The sequence below is a fragment of the Rhagoletis zephyria genome, unplaced genomic scaffold (assembly GCF_001687245.7).
Source record: "Rhagoletis zephyria isolate East Lansing unplaced genomic scaffold, Rhagoletis_zephyria_1.1 Rzeph_scaffold_00001, whole genome shotgun sequence".
NCBI lineage: Eukaryota > Metazoa > Arthropoda > Insecta > Diptera > Tephritidae > Rhagoletis > Rhagoletis zephyria.
The window spans coordinates 1,596,894-1,616,172 of NW_016157085.1; the positions used below are offsets into that span (position 1 = coordinate 1,596,894).

At 34.5% G+C, this 19,279-nt stretch overlaps 1 protein-coding gene across 2 annotated transcripts in view; it reads left to right on the forward strand.

Annotated features, from left to right (window-relative positions):
* Positions 1 to 19,279, forward strand: part of Hr3 (nuclear hormone receptor 3 ROR-beta) — a 111,600-nt gene that overhangs the window by 57,512 nt on the left and 34,809 nt on the right. The window lies entirely within an intron of this gene.

Consider the following 19,279-nt stretch of genomic DNA (forward strand, 5'->3'; position numbering starts at 1 on the left):
GAAAAAGGGTGCCACCGTCCAAAAAAACTTGAAACTTACACTTTCTTTATTAAAATTTAACGGACTACAAAACTGCATACCAACATTTTTTCTGAATAAAAAAATTTTAAATTTTTATCGGGCATGTTCTGAAATTCGAAACCTTGAAATCGACTCGAATTGCCAAATAGTTTTTAATTATATCTGATGAAAAGAGTGAATATTCTAATTGAAAACCGTAAAAAAAGCAGCAGCGATATGAAATAAATCATTTTAATGCGAGACTTGTAAATTTTTTGGTTAAAAACCATCGAAAAAATTATCGAAATCGAGTCGATTTAAAATTTTCGAATTTCAGAATATCCCTGTATGAAACTTTCTCGAATTTTTCTAATTTTTTTATAAAGTTCGAAATTCAGACTTACAGCTATATTTTAATAAAAAAATATACATTGAATAAAAAAAAAAATAAAAAATAAAATGTCGCGTCCCTATTTATTTTTCCACCATCGCAAGTGTATCTCCTGTAGACTGGCGGAGGAAAGACCCGCTAAGAAATTCCGACTTGCAGTTTCGATCCGCATTGCTGAGATGGTAAGAGCCTTTGACAAATCTCGTCAGGAATTAAAAATTTTCGTCTATATGCACTTCGTCGTGCGTAAAATTGTACTCTCCTCCATTGGCGTAACAACATCAAGACGCAAACCACAAATTGGAGTGGAAGCTCGGCCAAACACATGGCAAAAGTGTAAGCGCCGTAATGTTATTATTATCAAACTAAATTAGACTAAATTAAAGTTAGTTAGGTTAAAATAAAATAAATAAATAAAATGAATTTAATTCAAATTAATGAAAAAAATTAAAAGATAAAATTTAATTAAATTACATAATTGTAAATTGAAAATTTTGAAATTCAAAAATCATTTAATCGAACGATAATATAAAAAAGTATGCAAAAGCAAAATAAATTTAAACAAAAAAATGTATTATTATGTTAAAGAAAAATTTCTCACACCTTTGAGGTCTTATTTAACTTTCGAAATTACTTTTCACTTAATCTTTTTCACCTTTTCATTAGCAAAATTGAGCGCGAAAGTAAATGAAAGTAAAAGTGCTTGTTTTTATTTATATGTATGTAAGTGCATAAATATGTATATGTACATATACGTAGGTATTTTTATACCTCATTTATATAAAAAACACATAAACACTTAATAAGTCAAAACTTACAAGCAAGTCATTCGGTGAGTCAGTCACGCAGGAAGTTAGTCAGTCAGTCAGTCAGTCAGTCAGTCAGTCAGTCAGCGAATCAGTTAGCCATTGGAAGCAAAAGTCAACAACGATAGCGAAATAATAATTACATCGTCGATGATGTTGCCAAAAAAAAATGAGAAAAGGAAGGAGACACAAAAGAGTAAGGCAGCAGACAGCAAGTCAGTTCGCAATCACTGCTGGCGGTGATACAGATACCCAACGCATTACAGACAGACTAGCATATCACGAATGTGTTTATGTGTATGTTTATATATACATACCATACTTGTACATATGTACATACATATATGTGTTTTATATTGCATTTTGCTCTAGGAAAGCTTTTGCTACTTTCTTATTGACAACGTACATATATATATGTATATATATATATACTGACATATTAAAAATACCAGAAGACTATAGTCTTACTTATATATAAACGCTGCTATCGGCGCATAATAAGAGTGAAAGTCGTCGCTGCCGCATGTTGTTGTTTTTATTTTATTTTATTTTGATTATTCATTGCTCACTGTTGTTGCCATTTGGTTTGGCTGCTGCTGTTTTATATTTATAGTAGTACTGTGCGTCTGCTCTTTTGAAGGGAAATCCATGAAATCGTAAATGGCATTACGACACAACTTTGCTATCTTCCTCTGCAACTGCGTCACCAGTACCCGCCCCGTGGGCGCATCGAGCAACAAACACTTTCTACGGCCCTATCTTCATTCGTTCGTCTGCCCTTTCATCCATGAGCCGCATTGGGATTGTGGTCGGGTTGTGTTCGTCGCATTGCATATTCGTGCACATGCTAGTTATACATACATTAGTATATATGTGTGTATGTAAGTATAAAAGCATGCAAGTATGAAGTAATATCATCAGATGACTAACTAAACTAAAAAAAATATATACATATATATATATGTATATTGTATGTAACCTGCCAACACACTGCGGCAATGCTGCACTGGTTCATCGGCTCACTGACTTACTTACTCCTATAAGTCAAACAACCGACCGACGGACTGACTGGCTAACTGAATGAGCGTCTTACTTACAAATATATGTTCAAACATATGTATGTATGTACTTACGAGTATATATGTATGTATGTATTTACATATTATTTGCGAGCAAAAAATGTGCATAAGTCAATATTTGTAATGTACATATGTATATGTGTTCATAAATACATGCATATTAGGTTTATACATACTACATGTGCATTTGCTGCATTTATGAATATAGTATGTATGTATGTAAGCACTGATTTGGCGAGTTAGCCAAGTGGTTGACTAACTGATGCTCGAGTTGTATGTTTTTTATGAATGCTTAGCGAATTCGTCTGTTGAATAACTTGTTTATTACTTCATAACTCGATATATGTATATGTATGTACATAAATATGTACACACGTCGTATCTATGAGATTATGTTTAGATAAGAATTCATTGAACAAAAAATGAGCATATGGAAAGAGTCTTTTAATCAAATAAAATCCAGATTGGCTTGCTTCACCTTCGTTACAGAGGTCTAAACAGGTGCTTTGATATTTATAGGTAAATTAGGGCGGGTCAATTTGTATGGGAGATTTTCCCGACTGCGTCTAAAATCAATTTGGAATTTGACAATTTGCGAAAATAGGTTTCTTGGAATTTTGATGGAATTTATGCACTTATTTTTTTCTTAAAACTTCCACCAGAGGGCGGCTACAGTGAAAATTTTCCCCTTTTCTTCGAAACCTATTTTTGAAAATTGGCAAACTCCAAATTGATTTTGGACCCATGCTTTCTTCGCCAAATTTGCTTAGTATTACACGTAGAATCTTCCTATGCTATACGCGTGTAAGTGAAAAGAATGACCCGCCCACCACCAAAAAAAGTCTATTCCGCTAAAATATTTCGGAAATTTATTACAACAAGTAATTTTTAAGCACAACCGATTTCAATTCTTAGGAGTAACGTAAATTTTTTTCATGATCCATTGCTGGGATCTAAGCCAAATTAGTATGGGACCACCTGTGATACAAAAAAAAATTATCGAAATCGGTATGCAGGAACATACATAAAAAAAAAATTATTCCGATGAATTGATAACCTTCTCCTTTTTTGAAGTCGGTCAAAAATTACTTCATTTTCCGTTGATAAAAATTTTAAACATTTGTATGCAGACCTTGTAAGCGCATATTCTTCTTTCTATCATCTGCGGCGATTTTATGGAAAAAATATTCAAGAATTATTTTATTTATAAAAAACTCGATTTTTGGACCTATGTATTTTCAAATCAGGCCAGCTCACGTAAATCTGAATATTTTTCAGAAATATTTTGGCGAAAGTCTTAAAATTTCTATGAAAAACCAGGTACGAAAAACAAAAATCATTTTTCAATTCTTTACCAGTAAAAATTAAAAATAAAGATTAACCCCTACTTAATATTTGTTCGCTAAAAAAAAAAAATTATTGTTATGTAAATACTTGATTTTAATTTTTTCGATAAAAAATAAAGATTATTTTATGATTTCTATTTGTTCTCTCGAAGATAATAATTATTGAGTTTTATATTTTCACTTGGTAAAAATGATTACACCGTCCGACAAAATTAAACTTTTTGTTACAACCATGAAAAAATCGATCATTTTCGGAAAGAAGAGACAAAAAAGTACCCGTATTATGCCGCTTTTATGGATCAAGTCATTTACGGTTTCGATGGGGAAAAAAACCCCTATGCTGAATAGGTCAATAGAATATTGACCTGTGATTTTTTAAACTTTATGCCGATTACGAATGTGAAGTCAGTATTCAGAATGGGGGATACAATATGGATGGACTTCTAAAAAATTGTCAGATTTTTATGAAATTTGAGTGGCTGATTACAAAACTGAAATCAGTTTTCAAAAATTCAAAATGGCTGCCCCAAAATGACTGATCGACCTTTATTGGATCCGTGATTTTGTATTTTTGTAAACTGATTTCAGTTTTGTAGGCAGCCACTCCAAGAAATTTGAATGTCCAATTCCATACAAATTTGATAATTGAAAAAAATTTTATCCGCCATTTTGATTTTCCAAGAACTGACTTCAGATTCGTAATCACCAACACCAGAAACTCTTAGCGTATCTAAGTCGAACAAAAGTTTAAAAAATCACAAGGTAATACACTTTTGACCGATTCAGGATAGGGGTTGTTAAGGGTTTTTTTCCCCTTAGAGACCGTAAATGACTTGATCTAGGAAAACGGCAAAATACGGTTATTTTGCTTTTGTCTCTACTGATTTGAATTATTTAAAAATTATAGCATTAGATATTCTGTGGTTGTTTTGTGCGCATTTTATTCCCTGCAATTTTCTTTTTCTGCGTTAAGCTAAGAGGTCTATCGGATGTAGTTCTGCAACAACCAGGGCTGCGTTTTCGGATACTGTACTAAATGCACAACATATACATGCCGATACTATATAAATGTACTTAGTTTCCAGCAGCGCATTTGCCCAAATTTTCGCACTATAGAGTGTCACCTCAAGTCTGGCTAAAAGTCTTGTTAAAGCCCCACATGTTTTTATTGCTTTTTCGCAAACTTATTCCAGGTGTTCCTTGAAATAAGGATTCCAAAACTTGTGAATTCATATACGTTTTTCGAAAAATAGAGAAAATTTCTGAACACAGAAAATAATCGAAAATAGTACTAACTCAACTTGATTATCTGGCAACCACCGTTTTCCCCAGCAAAATTGTTTAAACTAACTTTAATAGCAGTGTTATATAAGAAAACCAACATTCAATAAGCTTTTACTTTTCGGCATTTTTAATGGTTTGTTAACTGTGCAAAACATTTTATTTTTTTTCGCCTCATTTAAATTCCGCCAACAGTTGCGTCAATGGTTTAACATTTCACATTTATGTTTCATGTATTTTTTAACTTTTTTTTTTTGAATGGTAATTAAGTATGTGTGCGTACATCCATCATATGCAGGGCAGCGGTAAATACAAATACATTGATAAAGAAATACTACTTCTATTATTTAGTAACTTTTGGCTAAAATTACAAAACACCAATATAACCATTTAAGTGGAAAGAAAGTGAAAATAAGATGAAAAGCGAAAGTGAAATAACATTAACTTTGACGTTGTAACTTCCCCAAATATAAATAAATAAACAAAACAAAAATTTAAGTATTTATTACCAAATTTCCGTTTTGCTTGAATAGCAATTGCATGATAGCTGGTAGGTACTAGAGTCGATGATGCCAGACTATAGAAAAAGTATAACAAAATATGATGACTCGTAAATAATTAATTACAGATTTGTACGTGCCTAAGTGGGCATTTTACGAATTGTGTGTGGGGAAGAAATCAAATAAATTTCAATATTGAAAATTTAAAATTAAATTTTTATACATACGTACATACTTACATACATACATATGTAATATATGTAAAATGTAGTTGAATATGAAGGTGAAGTTGAAAATGAAGATAAAAATATAGATGAAGATGATGATGTTGATGAGGAACAGACGAAGATGTAGGTTAAGGTGAATATGGATACGAAGGTTTAGATAGATATAAATATGAAGATGAAGATTATATATATTAGAAAATGTACTGGAAATTTCTAACTTTCTGAAATTTTTTCTATGACAAGTACCTCTGCAGAAGAACTTTTAGTCGAAGGAAAGGTCTCAACTTAAAGTTTCTAGAGCGGTTCATAAATGGATTTCGGCATAATTTTTTTGTTCAAGTAAAAGCAACTTCGAGAGAATGGGAACTGTGAATATCAGATAGTATTCTTCAGCGGGCATTCTTCAAAAAAAAATGTAGTATGAGACAGGGTTTTTTGTTTTTTGATAATAATACCACGATGGTTAAAAAAAAATGTGATGGTCTCGCCACCATTTAGAATTCAAAGTCATGTTCCCGGAAGGGAAGGTACATATGGACTACAGACTTCTTTGTTTGATGAGGGAGCGAATGCAAGTATGTATGAACGCGGTACTATGCCTGCAGGTACCTCACTGGAATTTAAGCAGAGATGCTGGTAATTTTGTAGAGTGTGGCAATAAACGACTTGCTAGAAGGGCGGGAAAAGACAGGCTACTGGGTTATTACCGCTGTGGACGGCATTGCACTTTTAGTTAGGGGAAATTTCTGTAGTTTGAGCAAGATTTTAGTGAAATTTTACACGAGTGGGTTATAGTTTGGCGGAAGGTTTGAAGCAGGGATCTTCCTTAAATCTAGGCTTCCACATCACTATAATGTTTTCCAGCCAAATTTAGCTGCCATTAAGAAAGAAATCGATTGGCTGCTGATTTACGCGATGTACTCAAAACTAGTTGAGGAACGCCTGACTTTTCCTGCGGGCACGTCTGAGTGTTACCTTATATGTGTGCCAAGCCACTGTGATATCACTAGAAACTACGAGGCGAATGAGCTGTGAAAACAAAACAGATGTACCTCGCACCGGAAAGCCAAGGTATGCCTTTTTATAAGATCTTCCACGCCGATTGTGCTCCAGAGACGATCAAGAGATCTCCTCGGGCTCGCAACTCCTAATTCTTAACACACAAACAGGTACACATTTAGCTACAACAAAAAGATTTGCACACTTCCACAAATCGCAAATCAAAAACATCATCAAAGAAGAAAGTCGAAATATTAAGCTTACGAATTGTTTCACTTCACCAGTAAGATTGGGATTTTTAAAAACCAGCATATAATTTAATTTAGTTGTTGGTGTAAATTATAATAACATAGTTCGTAATACATACATACATAATTTTTTAGCGAAGATAATAACCACTTGACTTTCGAAATGCTCGCCAGCAAAAAATAAAAATAAAAAAAATTTTGCTGATAGCCGGAGCACAAACGAAAACACTCAAAAATTGCAAAAAAAAATACAATTTAAGGCAAAAGAGAAAGAAGTGAGTATGCATGAAATGAGAAAGCAACTCGTACGCATACCGTTAATCCAGTAATTAGACACTTCAGAAGCCATTATTGCATTAACATTTCGCAAATGTTGAGAAAGCAACAAAAATTAAAAACAAAAAAAAAAAACTAGCCAATAATGGCCAAAAATAATTTTGTTATTTCGGTAAGTCTAATAACGGTTATTATGCTGTAATATTTGTGCATATATGTACATGCACATGTACGTGGACGTAAATGTATTATGTAAAACTTTGTATTCTAGTAGTCGCTCATTAAAAGGTTAACCACTTCTTTGCGCATTGTTTAGGATGATGGAACGGGAAAACGAAAGTACCGCTATAGGACAAGGGGCGGAGCGGCATTGTTACTTTCATTGTGCTCCGTAGAATGGTGAGAGAAGAAAACCGAAAAAATAGGTGCATATGTATGTGTATATGAATAAATGTTAGTGATTAGATGCAAAGCAACTGTATTTAGTCAGTGGCAATAACCTCTGCGTAATCGACACTAACACTAGTCAAAAGAGGCATACGCACGCGGCGTACATACACGCATACCCAGCCCAGCGCAGCCAACACAAAAGCAATATCCACCTCCAACAAATCTGCATACATACATACATGCGTAACTATGTACATCTGAATATTTATGTACATAGATATGTATGTACATTAGACTGTAACAGACAAAAAAGAGCTCGCCGTACAACCCAGAGTCTAAAGTGTTTTTCAAAAGAATCTCGAAAAACCAAAAAAAAAAAATATGGTCGAACGTCGGGTCGTTTTTCATTAATGTCAATAAATTAAATCTCACCAAAAAAAATCATTAGGTAAACTTGTGCTAAGGAAGTATTTCGTTTCGAAAGCAATTTTGAATTGTTCTTATTTTTGGCCGATCGTAGGGGTCGCCTTTTGTAGTTTTTCGTCATATCTTTGGCATTTACAGGCCTATCTTAAAATATGACGTGTCGATGTTTTTTGTTAAAGGTTTGTTGAGCTCAAGTACCTCGTTCGAGCGCTTATCCACCAGACCTGAAGTACCACTCTAATGTCGGTAAATTAAAGCTCTTCAAAAATCATTAAACTTTTGTTAAGGAAAATTTCCTTATTTATTTATTTATTTATTTCAGTAGAACTATTTTTAAAATTACCTTATAAAAATGCTTTGGGATTAGAGGTGTACAGCAATTTTTTTTTTTACTTCAAAAGTGGTGCGGTCTAATATACATATACACACCTACATATGTAGCTTAGGTATGTAACACTGCAGTTCCTAAGCAACGCTTAAACTTTGACGTTTCCATGAAATTTCTTATATGTATGTATGTTCTTTTTACGGACGTTGGGATAGCGCACTATCCATCAAATGGCCTGTAAGAAACTCCGATGAAGCCTCCTACCCGGGACTGCTTTCGCATTTCATTGGTATGTACATATGTGTGTATGTGTGCCCTACGCACAACCACACATAAAATTGTGGCTGTCGTTGATTTCTTTCCGAATTTTTGGGCATTATTATTATTGGCGTTATTGCGTTGTTGTTATTGCTATTGGCGATGCGTTCGCTTGCTACAGCTAGCTTCTTCGCCTTTTTTCTTCCATTCCACTTTTTCTTATCGCATTTTGAGTCAGAAACACTAAAATTAACAACAATAGAAAAAGCTGTCAACGAAAATGCACGTATGCCCTGCATTCACGAGCTAAAAGCAAGAGCAGGAGCAGGAGCTAACCTCTTGTGACCGCTCAACTACGTCGCCCCCATCTACTCGCCACATCGCTTCTCATTTCACTTCGCTTACGCAACTCGGCAACACCGCTCGCTCGTCCGCTTTCTTTTCTATGCGTGTGCTTTGCTGAAAAGTTTGAGACGCTGAAACGCGCTTGCACACGCAATCGTCCGCACCGCTCTCTCGCCACATAGAAAAAAAAAACATATGTACTAGGGATGTTAACTTTTCAGCTTTTTCCAGTACCGGGATTTTCGGGATGTCGTTACCACAATCCCAGAATTAAATCGAAAAAAATTGCTTCTATATTGTTTGAGAAGCTCTCGTACCATAAAATAAATAATAAATATGTACATAAATGGGTTTGAAACCTACTTTTTTATTTAATGTGGCGTTTTAGTTTTTCTCTCTGATCTCAGGATTTATTTTAAAGGACTTTGTAATTTCAAATATATGATTAATTCCAAAAATTATTTTAAAAATTCAATGCAATGTAGATGAAAATATGAGTACCAAGTGCAAGAGGAAATTCCTTTAGAACTAAAAAAAATAAAATTTTTTGAATTCACAAGGACGAATAGGTAGCTTTTTAAGCTGATAAAGTTAGAAGGACGAAATTCGAGGATGTTATCGAGTTTATGTAAGTCCTTAACATATAAATTTTCAAAAACAAATATTGTGAAATTTCAGGGATAAAATTTTGAAAGGAAATTTTTAATACTTACCAGTCCTTGTGCACCAAATACTTAAATCTGTTTAAATTATAGAGGATTTCCTCTATAATTTGATACCCATACTTCTTTTCTAAGCATATTTCTCCGAATTTTTTAAATCATTTTTGAATTACCAACGTCAGAGTGAGAAACTAAAAGCGCAATTTTACTATTTTTGGCCCATTTTACTATATTTATTGTCGCGCGGTGTTATATGCATAATGAACTAGACATTTATAAAAAAATATTAATTATTTAATTAAAAAATAAATATAGCCAATACTGTTCAAGAAAAGGTGTTTCTATTATTGCAATCAGTGCAAGAATCCCGGGATTTTTGGGACCTTAAAAAGGCCGGGTCCCGGGATTAGCATTCCTAATATGTACATACATACACCCATACGTAGTGTTGCTAAGCTTTGTGGTGCGTGTGCAAGTGTGAGTAAAAAGAAAGCCCAAAAATTATCCATAAATATATTTTTAGAGAAAATTTCTCCAAACTCTTTTGTTGTTATTGTTGTTGCTGCTGCTTCTGGCGCTTGGTAAAGCGAAATGCGTTGACGACGCTGGTCTGTCGGTGGAAATAAATCGTTATCATGCACCTATACGCACGCACACCTACATATACACGTATATATGTATGTACAAATGTATGTATGTGTATAAACTTAAAAAACAAAAAAAACCCAAACAAATTGTTTAAACAAAAGTTCGAAAAAATACAATAAAATTACTTCGTATGCAACGAAAAAATGCTAGCAAAAGCAATGACCATTGTGACAACAACGCACAATTCGTCAGCGTTAAATACATACATACAATGTTCATAAAAACTGTTGATGAAGCGTGTGCTGTAATTGGGGGAGCAAAGTGAGAAGCATTTCATCAGTGCGAAGTGAAATGAAATGCTCTCGCTTGCTGCCGAGACTGAAGAAAAAAGTTTCGCTTCCCGGACGATCATGGGAGTAGAGTGATAGAATGGGATAGGCTTTTTTGGAGAGCATATCTATATATGACTGTGGGTCAAAAATAGAGCAGTATATAGTAAAATTTAAATAATTTGTTGAAACGGGTATTAAAATTAAAAGTTCGCGTTTGAAATAATTTTCAGCATTAAGACCTTCATATACATAAGTGAAAAAATGTAATCAAAGAAAATATCTTGCTTCCAATTAAAGTATTTTTTTTTAGTTTCCTGGCTCTGTATGTAAATTTTTGTCAGAATACTCGATACTCTCCAGTCCGTATACTGCAAAAGAGGCTATCTGGTGTAGATTTTCAGCCCTTTTGAATCGAATTGGTCGGATTTTTAAAACCTAGCGCTTCCCTCAGAAAAGGAAACTTCAATCGCGATCTCCCAAAACCTGCCGAAAGTCACATACGACAATCTCTTATCCAGGCGACGATATGTATATTAAATTTCAACTTAATCGGTTCATAAGTATACATTTTCCGTACTAAGTTTGTACTTAATGGGTCCATAAATATAAATTTCCTTACGGATCAATCTCGACTCCAGCGCTACCCCTCCGGAATTTTTTTTCGCAAGATTATTTCTTATCATAAATTTTAACCAAATCGGTCAGACTTTCTAAATATCTCGACTCCAGAGCCAGTCTAACGAATCTAACTGAACACACAAACCTTTTTGAGCAATGGATGAATATTTAGGAACACATAGGGCTGGATTCTCAAACTCAACTTAACTTAGTTTAGCCAACTTTTTAGACTTAGTCAAGAAAAAGGTGTGTAAAAAGTAGGCTAACTTTTGTCTTAAGTCCGAAAAATGGCTAAACTAAGTTAAGCTGAGTTGGAGAAACCAGCCCATAGCGGTCGAATAATCATACAGATATACATATTTTATTATACATATATTCGTTTAAAGAGATTTTACTCATAGTAAGCTCCAGGCATAAAGCCTTATCTATTCATACCAAAATATCGATATTAGACGATGTACCGCAATATAAAAGCATAGTTGCAATACCGCCGACCAAGACTAGCATATATTTTTACTCTCTCCTGTAAAATCTAGGTGACCTTACATACGCGGTTTTGCGTTATGGTGATACGCGGTTTTGTACTTTTAACGACGATGTATATATGTATGTATGTATATAGATTTTGTATGTATACAAATTTTTATGATACAATAGTATCAACTGAAGAGCATTTGTAACAAAAAGATCATTATGAATTCCATCGCATCATTTTGGCCCACTGTACTAATAAGTTTGCGTTTGTTGTGCTTTGTGATGGAGAGACGGGGAGAGGAGAGCGGGCTCCAGCCGAAATATACCCAAAAGCATTCTTCAGTGCGTGCAGCCATTGACCGTACCCAAACTCTCACAAATATATTTACTTACTGATATAAGTACCAGTGTTGCCACTATGTTTTTTTATTTTTTGCCACAATTCCAAAAAAACTTACCAAATTCAATAAAAAATTGCCAAACTAATTTATTTTACAGAACTACATAAATATACTATACAAAAATATATGCATTTCGGGGAACAGAAGCTCTAACACATATCGTTAGGTCAGATATTGTAAAGTAAGAACTCCACACCATGAATAGTCAGCTATGCTGCGAAAAAGCCTAAACTAACTTTAGTCTCGCGGAAAAATTGAGATTGTTGACTCCTCGTCGTTCTCAGGAACTGGGAGTTCTTACGGTAAATTTAAGTGCATTTTGCTCTTGGGGCATTCCGTTGGGACTGGTGGGACATTTTACTCCATAATATGATTTTACCAAGTTATGGCCGAAGTTCCGGCCGATTCATACCAAAAAGTGATCGAAATTGTTCTCAAAACATCAACGCAGAAATACCCAACATGTCATGGGCGGGGTTAAGGGGATTGATTGTTGATTGTCGACTTTCAGGGAGGGTCAAGTCAATTTGGTATTCATTAGCGACTTTCATGTGAAGGATCAATTAACTCAATTCGAAAAAGTTATCAAACTGAAGAATAAATTACCAAGTTACCAAATTCGAAAAAGACACAATAAAATTACCAATTTTGGTTAAAAATCACCAAAATGGCAACGCTGATAAGTGCTTATGTGATATGCAATTACATACATACATATGTACATATAAAATAAATACACAATATATACACAATTGTGGGCTGATAAGCCCACACGCGCGCACACATCCCTACACGCACCAAATTTACCCGCTGCGTGCTTTCACGCGAGTGCGTAAATTTCTCACTCTCACCGCGTCTATCAGCGCGTACGTATGTATATGTATATGAGTTTGTGTTTGCTTGCTCCCACAGAAAAAGCAGACGTAATACAAAATAAAGCCAAGAAATATACTACACAACAAAACTACCGATACGACAATCATCGAACCACCACAGGCAAGCGAGCAAACGGGCGAACGCTTTTTTAGAGCGTACAGTGAAGCATTTGGAAGGCACCGTTGCGCCAGCAGCAAGGGGGCGTGTGGTATACGCGCAAGACAACGCAATCGTCAACGTCAACATAGCAAAAGTCTAAAATCGACAAAAATTTAATTTCGGCGGTCATTCACCCTAAAGGCGAGCGCGCGCTTACATACAAATGTATGTACGCGATACGCTGCATGTTAAGGCGCGCGAGCTTGTGTGTGTGTGACTATATAAATTTGACTTAACTGTAGGTGACGACGCTAGCGCTGGCCGCGCTCCGCGGTATAAGCGCCTAGAAGTCGACAGCCAGCAGGCAGCTACATACATTCATACATATGTAGATAGTCCAGCTGTGCTATAGCCGCCGCTATGAATGCGTGTTCTTTTGATATTTTTCGTAGGCTTCGTCTTTTATGTCCACGAATTTCACAGTTATATGCCGCGGCGCTAACGCTGACTGAACGTCGAAATGCGCGGCGTTAATCGAACAGCTGGGTAATGCACAGCTTTTTATATTGATTGGCTATATGCGTTGGCCGCATGATTGGGCGTTTTATAGAAGAGAAATGCGTAGAAGACTACTTTGAAGACATGAAGAAAGAACATTTGCTGCGCGTTCGATAGTTCGTTTGCGGGTGACGCGCTGCTGCCGCTGTCAAAACACTCCTCAATAACTCAAAAAATAAAAATAAAAGTATCTTGTAGATTTACATAAATTATGGCCCAGCGGATTTTAGTGGGAGGGCGCAACAGTAAAAATAGGGTAAAAAGCTGCTCTTCCAAGCTTTCTTGCTTATTTCACTCAATTCAAAGCTGCCCATCCACACAATAGTTGCCCGCACTTATTTGCAATTGGCAACAACGGTAATTTTGCCTACCTGCGCAAGCTCACACCCAAGCGCCGCGTACATAAAACTCGGGCTTAGCTGCGCGCTTGTGGTTAGGTAAGGTTGACGCATGAACATAGTTGTGAAATTTTTGGTCGGATGACGTTGTACACGCAATAATCAAAAGCGAACGGGTGTAAATGCCCTCTGGGCCACTAATCAGCGGATCACGTATTACATCAGCGGTCACAAGCGGTATTGATGAGCGAGAAGTGTGCGCGCGCGCGCCCCCCCCTCAAACGCGCTTAATGGCATTGTTCCCTTATTTTAAGCGCCTCTTTGCGGTTTCTTCATAGGCATATAATTTTTCTTTTTTACCATTCATAGCATTTGAATAAAGTTCTTAACTTGATTACTTGCACAAAGGTTGGGGCTTAGAAAATTGTATAGTTGGATTAGGTGTTGGGAGAAATTAATAAGCATTGATGGGCTCAAATGAAAGAAAAAAAAAAACGGCCATTAGGATGGTTGGAAGTCGAGAAGGCTTGTGGGCAAACATGCGCATATTATGTACATATATATGTATATGTACGTATATTTCAGCGAACAAGTGAATTTGCATATGCACACATGTATGTACGTGGAAATATACTCGCACTCATCGTATCGCATGTACAAATATTGAAAATATTTATTTTTATTTCACTTTTGCAGTAGGTATGAGTAATTTGCTTAAAGTTCATTGTACTCATCGACCAGTGGAAATAGTTGTTTCAATATATTCCATTTGTTTGTAACTATATGTATGTACATACGTAGCTACATATATAAACACATATGTACATATTTATGTAGGTATTGACGACACACGTCGTTGTATACTTAGGCATGTAATTTCTAACAGTTTTTATTGATTTATGGATTTATTTGAAAGCTTTGCTTAAGCATTACTAATCATACAATGATTTTTGATTAAATGTATACACTTTTTTATACATACATACGCACGTTAACACATCCCTGCAGAAAAGAATTATGGATTGATTAAAAATAATCAACTTGTAGTTAGCTTTTCTACGGGATTTCTATTAAATATATAACTTATGGTTAGCTACAAAAAGCTAACTTGAAACTCTTTAAAAAAGTTTGTATTGAAATATTCTCATACAAATTTTACATTCAATACACTTTCTTTCTGCACTTCACAAATACTTTTACGAATTTAGGAAAATAAAGGGAAGATCGAAATCATATTATCATTTTGAAGTTGCATATGTCTCACGGAGTTCGTATATGGGACCATCCACAGCAGAATATGTAAACAAATGTGAAATGTAATAAAATATAGTAAATAAATAAACAAATAAAAAAAATTCGTATTGAAATTTAATGGGCAAAAGTAGTTACTTACAACTTAGTTGACATCTAATACAGAGGTAACCACCCCTGACTATTTCACGGCCATCGCCATAGGAATATGTACAGTTAGCTTTCCGCGAAGAAAATATGCAGATGGTCACTATTAGTTGCTTCCTAATCAACTTCAAGTTAACTTATGGTTAGACACATTTCCTGCAGGGATACAATCAATGGATTCGCGCTCAAATGTTTTGCTCTACGCGTAACTGCAGTTGTTGTTATTGTTGTTGTTCTTTGCGCGGTCAGTGTAGAGATCAAATATTATTTATCCACGATCGTTGGTCAATGCCCTCCTGGCTAAATTTGTATCGTTGAATTCTGATTGGTTGCGTTTCCTTTGTTTCCTAAATATTCTAAATATGTAGCTGCGTCTTCTAATTCGCTTGCATTTTTTTTTTTATACTGCTGCGGTTGAAATTTTTGGGGAAATTATTAAAGTTTGTTGAATTTTTTATAATTCTATTCAGCAAATTTATTGAACTTGAAAAATTTTTTCCATATACTTTATACTTTTTAGTGAAAATGGTATCGAACTCTTGAAAATCTAAATTTTTCGATCAGAAAACGCTGTTTCTCTTCAGGAGACTTCCAGTAATAATACCAAATTTTTTATTTTACCATTTTTTAAAACTTATGGGTCTCCAATTGAATTTTCAGGTTTTTTTGGGGTTAGTCAATATAAAACAATTAGGTGTTATTATTGAAGGTTGTCTGAAGAGAAACAAAATTTTCTGTCCGCAAAATATTGATTTTCAAGAATTTTGTACCATTTCTACGAAAAATTTTTCTTTTTTTTTCACTATAAAATACATGCAAAACTTTGAGCGCTTTGAGCGACCTCTAAATATACTTCGATTTCAAAAAAAAAACAACAGGGGTAAAAATTTTTTTCGGCATAGAGCAATCCTAGGACGCGAGAGCATTAAAATTCCGACTTGTGTTTTTTTTTTTTAACCAGTAGAGTACATACATACCATACATGGTGTATTGCCCAATGTAACCTGCAAAAATTTTATGATCACGTGGACTTTTGTTATTATTTTTTTATGAATTCTTATTGAATGGTCCCGGATTTATTTAATAATAATAATAATAATATTTTTGCGCTTACACTTTTGCTAAGTGTTTGGTCGAGCTTTTTCCAATTTGCGATGTGCGTCTGATAATGTTACAGAAATGGAGAGCAATGTTGCCGTGGCCGGAAAATAAAATTTACCAAAAATCGTTAAAAAATTTAGCAAATCTCATAAAAATTAAGCAACTTATTTAATTATTTTTTTCTTTTCTTACCAAGCTTGTGAAATTGGTTATGGAAATAAAAAATTAGCATTTAAGTAAGTAAAGGCAACCTTAGGCTCAGTTTTGTCGTCGAAAGTAAGGATTTTATAGTCTAACAGTTGCTTAATTTGAAAACTATTACCTACTCATTCTTTCAGGCTTTCAACATATACTCCTATAATAGTTAGCTGCCCTTTCGCTATTTTTTTGAATGCAATCATAAAACGAGTTTGGTTATCCATAAAGTGCATGTTGGTCTTGTCACGCAAATGATGGCACCTAAAGTTCTAGATCGCCTCCGAACTGCAAATAGTTTTTATGAGAAGCGACGAAAAAACCTCCCCATAAACGTTTCAAATCGGGATGATATATTGGGTCATATGAAAAGTCTCTGCGGATTTCTGTCATTATCATTACCATTATTATTTCGAGGTACTTGGCGCTTTGCGTCAGTCGGAGGCCCGCCACATCCAGCTTAGGCTTAGACCGATTCGCATTGATCATTGCGATTGTTATTTCCTCGATCATACTGAGCCCCACTGCGGCTGTCCAAAAATGTACAGTGACTCAAATAAGTGACCACGTGTGGATTTTTTTTGTTAAATATTCGCAATGTTTTTAGCTAATTTTTGTTTGTTATTTTTCTATAAAAAATATCGTCTAAGCTTTGACCAAAACTATATAAGTCACAGTTTCAAACTTTAAACAAAATGTAAAAATATTCAATAAATTTTCATCAAAATCTTTTTAAAACCCAAAGATTCAGATAAAGATTCAGATTTAAAGGTTGAACTTTTGTTGAAAATTCGTTGAATTTTCCTAATTTTTTGCTTACACTTTTTGAACCTTTTATTTATATGATTTTTGTTAAAGCTTGGGCAATACTTTTATAAAAAAATAACAAAAAAAATTTTACTCGAAAAACATTATGAATATTTAAAAAAAACAGCACTGGTCACTTGTTTGAGGAACAGCATAGGAGCGGGAATAATACGCCGCCTTGCAGCTGACCACAATTCGAAATTATCGGCATTCCGTCTAAAATAGCTTGATTCGAAATAGCTTGACATTTTTGATGGCCCCCCTATTTCCAGCAAGCCGCTCGAAAAGTATATCGTCGATGTTTTTGCAAAACCGCTCATGGACCAATTGCAAAACCGCCTATCTTGCGGCACTCAAATTTTACAGGAGAGCGAAAAAACGGCTTTTCTTTGAAGGCATTGCCTTGATAGTCGGTATTTTCTATAGCTACTATTTTACAAATCTGTTGTTTTAATAACGATTTTACGATTTTTAAGCAAAAATCTCGATGCCTATAGTTCAGGGTTACCAAATCTCATTTTTGCAACAACGGTTATTTAGGCTGAGTTGCAAAAAAATCGACGATATGCATATCCATAAGTGTGTATAATTTGCTTTACATTGGCCTATTTTTTCCTTTATCTCTTAAATAAATACATACATATATATGTCCATATGTGTAGTATACTATCCATAAATCATCGAATGCATATACTTTCAATTTCACATACATAGTTAAGCAGCCTCTAATGAAGAAAATTAACTTATAAGCGTAAAATATAAACATCTGTGCCATCCGCACGTCAATGCATATGTATGTCTCTATATAGACAAGTGCGAAAATTCGAAAAGTGCAAAACATCTTAGTTGTTACAAAATTGTGCACGCAAAATAGTAAAAACAAAAAAAAAAAACAGAGGGTCTAAGACATATTTGTACATCAACATGCAAATCTATGTGCATTAAAACACAACTTGAAAACCCCAACAATTTGCCGGCTGCACATATTTTGTCTTCATTCTTTATCTATGTACATATGTATGTATGTATATTCCATGCATTTTTTATTTTATTCATTTTTGAATGGGCTTGTGTGCCCGTACTATATCCGCAACGAACCGCCTCGAATATTTCTGGCAACAATCTATCATCTATCTAACATTTAGTAAAAGAAACAACAAAATAAACATAAAAACATACATGTGTACAAGCATAAAACGCATAAAAAACGCATTGCAATGCTTGTGATCACATGAAAGATATACATACATTTGTACGCTTGTTTGTAGGCATGTACGTATGTATATGCATAACTGTAGTTATATGCATACTTATGTATACATACATACATATGTGCATATGCAATTGCGAGCACGCAAAATAATTGAGCACACTGGCAAATGCCTGCACACATTTAAAGTGCTCATACGCCCGGGTGGCCATACAAGCGATCAACGAATGCTACGCACCTTCTACTATGTATTTAGTTGTTGTAGTACTATTCGAATAAGGGACGTTCCATGTCAAACGAACCAAAGCTTTGTCCAAAATTCTATGGGATAGAAATTAACGTAAAGCATGTCAAAAGACTCGTGAATTTATAATGCATCAAATAAAACGTGGCAGAATTGAAAATTACCTTATAGAGTAGTTACAAAATCTCATAAAAGCTAAAGTTCCTATGTTGGGAATTTCTTCAAAGTCCTGAGTTTTAATAAACACTGAAACTAATTAATTTCTTTCGGAGATATTTTTATTCTATTAGGCCTTGGTAAGCTATCTTCCGACCTTTGTATAAAGCTAAATTTCGAATGAAAATGAGTTATATATCGTTAACTTAATATAGCAAGGCCCCATCTAAAATTTCTATTTCTTTAAGGAGTGATGAAAAACTCCATAGAAAATCAAGTCCTTTTTCTGCGAATTTCTTTTAAAGGCTATTTTTTTATTTAC